This window comes from Scardinius erythrophthalmus (assembly GCF_964197995.2).
Source record: "Scardinius erythrophthalmus genome assembly, contig: HAP1_SCAFFOLD_73, whole genome shotgun sequence".
NCBI classification, from domain to species: Eukaryota; Metazoa; Chordata; class Actinopteri; order Cypriniformes; family Leuciscidae; genus Scardinius; species Scardinius erythrophthalmus.
The window spans coordinates 160,750-166,203 of record NW_028296528.1 but is presented as its reverse complement, the minus strand read 5'-3'; positions in this window follow the sequence as shown (position 1 = coordinate 166,203).

Here is a 5,454-nt window from a genome sequence, read left to right as displayed (position 1 = left end):
TTTACTATTTATTTTTGTGCCGACTTTTTGCTTTTACTCCTTACATTTTAACATGAATATCGGTACTTTCTTCTTTTTTATTCTAAAAAATTGGCTCGTTACTTTGGTTTCAAATAATTTCAGTGGAGTCGTTATTATTTTTGCGTCATCAACCCTTCACAGGGAGTATGACTGACAGACAATGTGACCAATCATAATCCGCCATTTTGTCCGACAAAGCAGTCAGGAGAGTTAGTAGATTAACATTGGAGGATTTAAACTTGAAAAACGAAGTGTACCAACATCTTTTCGCGTAAAAACATCATTCCCTATTATGTTCATTCATGTTTATTTGATGCTATAAATTAACTAGAAGGAAGAGATGATCGGTTCACAAGCAGCTTTAACTGAGGCTCTACAGCGATCTGTCACGACACATTAAAGAGACACAAAACGGTATTTATGGTTTACATTTCTTTAAAAAATGACCAAATTTGAAAGGTGAGAATTTGTTTCATATAAAAAAATAGCCTGGTCTGTCCTGTCTCTCAGCCCCTTGTCAGTGTTCTCTCTGCTCCGCGATGTGTGTTTAAGTGTGTGAGAACATGGTGTGGCGTAAGAGCGGCGTCGCTTGTCGGACATAGCAACAGTAACTAAAGGGAACGGAAGGGTTTGGGAATGGGAATGGCACGGTCAAATGAATGGGAATATACGTTGCACACTTGACCCATCACTACAAGACGACTCGACAGATTCGGCGGCATTCATTCGCGGAAAAAAATCATTACATAGCCTACATGTAGATTCCTTTAAATGTTAAAGGAGAACTCCTGTAAGTTTTAAACCTGCTTTTAGTCTCTTAACATCCTTGATGTGTCATTACAAGTGCCCAGCCATGTTAGATGGTTCCTTCAGAGTGAACACGGTGAATCTGACTGCAGTAGATGTGAAAGATATGAATAAAAATGATGTTATTTAAGCCAGCGCAAATACCTGTATTTACATCCTGTTTTCGGTCGAAATCCAAAGCAGTCGATTGTCGAGTTCACGCGCGTGATCATAGGTAACTAAACCTATGCGCGTGAACTCACCAATCGTAATGACACATCAAGGATGTTAAGAGGCTAAACTTGCCCCATTGAAGTCAACAGGGTGCAAATTTTAAAAAGAGGATAACACGGTGTAGACAACACCGATTTTTGTCATTGTTCTCTGTATTGACAGCACTCCAAATTTACAAAAAAATGAGCTCAATGTTAAAATTGACAGGAGTTCTCCTAAGGGGAAGATTAAAAAAGAGAAACTGGGTCTGTGAATTCTCACAGAATCACAATTGAATTCACAATTGAATTCATATCTTGCTACTCCGTCAGAATCTCATTAACCTGGATGAGTCTCTGTCACAATAATCATATAGGCTATGTGATGTTTTAGGTCGATTGGCAGACATCCATTTAAAATGTAACGTTAGGCAATGGCATATAAAGAACCTTTTTTATTAAATGTAAAGAAACTAAATGATCTTACCTGGGCTGTTTCTGCCTTCTCTTATTGCGGCCTTTGATTCAGAAATTTTAGCTGATGATCAATAAAATAATGCATCTCATAACTGTTGATTTTCGGTGACGTGCACTAAATCTGCATATAGCGGGAATTGAAGATTGGATTTATATCCGCAAAAAAAAAAAAAAAACACACACACATTGATGTAACCAGGTGTAAATGGAATCCTTTTGATAAATCAGACAGCAATCCGATCTGAGAAAACGCATGAAGTGGCCTGGTGTAAACAGCCCCTAGACATCGGTGAAAAACTAAATAGAGATGCATTGTTAATGTTAGGGATGTCCCGATACCACTTTTTCACTTCCGATACCGATACCGATGCCGCAGCTTTGGCTATTTGCCGATACCGATATCAATCCGATATTTTTATTTTATTCTTGAACTAATACTACTAATAATAAAATATAATGGAAGCACTTTCCTCAATTAGCCACTTAAAAACATCTCACTCAAATGGAGAACAAATACTTCTCCAGTATATAGTCCACAACAACAGTTGATAATGAAAGACTGCCAGCCTTTATTCAAAAGACCTTGAGATATGTTTGGTAACCTGAATGAATTTAAAATTAATTTGCTATATTTCAGATCAATATATTTGTTTCCTTTAAATTTTAATTAACTTTAACTTTATTCTCATCTGAATTCTAAATAATTTATTTCTGTATAAAATAATACTACTTTTAAAAACACATTTGATTTTCTTTTTTATTCAATGTAGAATGTGTAACTTAAAAATAAACAGATTAGTGCTCTGTTTTAGGACAAGAAATGAAAACCAATGCAATGATGAATGTCCAAAAAGATGAGATCATTTTTGCTTTTAAACAGCGTGTGCGTGTGCGTGTTGTGTGTGTGTGTGTGTGTGTGTGTGTGTGTGTGTGATTTTGGTTGGGTGACAGTTACAGTTTGACAAGAGTTTACAGTTTGACAAAAGCACAATGTTGGGTTTTACACAAATATAAGTAGGCTAAACACTTTTTCCAGTTTTAATGATGTCCTGTATGAAAATGACGGAGTATGTTTTTTTGTTTCCACTGTTCGATCGCGCCCGTGCCTCTCTCTCTGACACACACACACACACACACACACACCAGCATTGCAATCTTGACATCGCAGCCTGTTCATTTTGCTGCGTTCACACCAAAACGCGAATAGAGCGTCAAATTTGCGTCTATCGCGTCAAATTTGCGTCTATCGCGTCTAGTTCGATGCTTGAACAGTTTGAATCCATTCGCGCGTCCAAAGCGAATAGGATGCGCCACGCGCGTATAATGATAAAGTGAGCGTTTGAAGCGATATAGACGCGCGTTCAGAGCTAAGGCGGGCTACAGATTAGTTGTCCCGTTGTCCCTAAAGAACCCGCATATGCGCGTATCTAACAGTAACGTTAGTTTCGTATTACATTAATTAATGTGCACGCGAGATTTATTTATTTTTATACCGTGTATTCTCTGTGTAAATCCATGCACCGAACGTACGTTCAGTACGAATACGTACCGTTCCACCCCTAATGGGTATCGGATCATAGGTATCGGATAATTTTTTTTCTCCCCTCCGATATCCGATCTAGCGTTTTGGGCCAGTATCGGCACGATACCGATGCCGTGGATCGGATCGGGACATCCCTAGTTAATGTAACACATTAACGTTTTTTTTCATAGGTATTACATTGCATGTTAATGCAATTAACTGTAATTTTGTGAATTCTAAAGTCAATTTAATTTATTTGTTTCCCTCTGAAAATCCACTTTAGTTGATATCTAGTGGCTTCTTTCTTGATTCTGACCCAGTCAGTAACGTCACGATATGCAAATTAGTTTAAATTCATACCTATGTAATCACCATGACACTTTTTTTTCATTGAATCTTGAAAAAAAAATATATAGACCTACCTACTGACCCTTTTTTTTCTTTTTTTTGCTGTTACTGCAAACCAAAATATTTAAGGATGGCCTCACCAGCTGTTTCTATATGCGATAGGGGTGATTGCATTGGAGTTTTTCCCTCTTTTGCACCTTGCTTTAAATCACTAATAGGGGTGTAAGAAAAAATCAATACACTTGAGTATCGCAATATTTTATTTTGCAATACTGTATCGATTTTTTTTTTTTTTTAAATTTAGTTTACGTGCAAAAATATTCATGGTAAGACAGTGGTTCACATTTATGTTGTGTTTAACCCTTTCATGCATGAATTATGATAACCCCAGTCAGGATTTTTTTCCTATGTGTTTTTATTGCTCTTAGGGCATGAAAAACAAGAATTGATTTTTTTTTTTTTTTTTACACATTTTTCAAAGAGATCTTCAGATGTCCACTTGAGTGGACAGCATGCGGCTATGGTTTAAACTTAAGATATACTATATTAAATATAAGACAATAATCAAACAGATAAAGTATGTGAATTTAACAAACTAATCAATACAATTATATCAAATCATGTGAAAACTATAAAATATATACGCAATAAAATAAAATTACATTTATAAAATATAAATGCAAAATATTGCAAAGGCTTCATACAACTTCATGCAAGTTGCACTTCGCGTATCTTTGATATCAGAACATGAGGACATGATTCCATCAGAATTTTCTACAGCCTGTCAAGGTACAACTGTGGAAACCACTCAGATGCTCCCTCCGGTGCACCAGAGTATGGAGATTTACCCTTATTAGCTGATAATTCTGATTATGTTCAAGATGGACATGCACATTTCTATCATAGCCCTCCTTTGAGAAAACCTAGCGATACGTTTTTTTCAACTTTCAACTTTTTTCTTTCTCATCTGAAATGATCAGTGTTGGGGGTAACGCACTACAAGTAACATGCATAACGCATTCAGATTACTTTTTTGATGTTACAAGTAAAGTAATGTGTTACAAGTAGCATACATTACTTTATCAGATTACTTTTTGATCTAACAAGTAATTAACTACAAGTAATGTGCATTACCTAATCATATTACTTTTTGATGTAACGAGTAAAGAAACGCATTACAAGTAACATGCATTACGTAATCAGATTACTTTGTGATGTTATTAGTAAAGAAACGCATTACAATAACGCACATTACATAATCAGATTACTTTTTGATGTTATGAGTAAGGAAACGCATTACAAGTAACACGCATTACGTAATCAGATTACTTTTTGATGTTATGAGTAAAGAAACGCATTGCAAGTAACATGCATTATGTAATCAGATTACTTTTTGATGTTATGAGTAAGGAAACGCATTACAATAACATGCATTACGAAATCAGATTACTTTTTGATCTAACAAGTAAAGTAATGCATTACAAGTGTCATACATTATGTAATCACATGACTTTTTGATGTCAATGAAAATTACATTCTAATAATACAAGTACATTTATTGACAGTAAAAAAAATCACTGCAGATTAAGTTTTTAAGTTTTAAATTTCAAAAACAATATTCACATTATAATTATGAATTGTAGCTGAAATATAGCAATTGATGCATGACGTCCACTACAGTGGACATGTGATTAATCAAAGTTTTCTCTCAATCTAAAATCAAAACTTGGAAAATTTTACTGTGATATGACTCATTAGATATTGCTTGATGCTGCAATATTTTTTTTTTACATACAAAAGTCTCCTAGGATAGAAGGAATGGGTGTTTTTGAAAAAATTTAAATTTTTAATATTGCAGTAATATTAAACATTTTAATACTACAGTAATATTAAACATCTTTAGTATTTCTGTTTCAAATAACGTTGTGTTTGAGCTGCGTGCGCTAAAGCTAAAGAGCTGAAGGAACACCCCTAAACCTATATATGATAAATTAGATATTTATACAAAATAAACACAATATTACAACTTACACTTGCACAAAATCATGCACAGATTAACTTGAGCTATGATTAATAGTAATTATTACA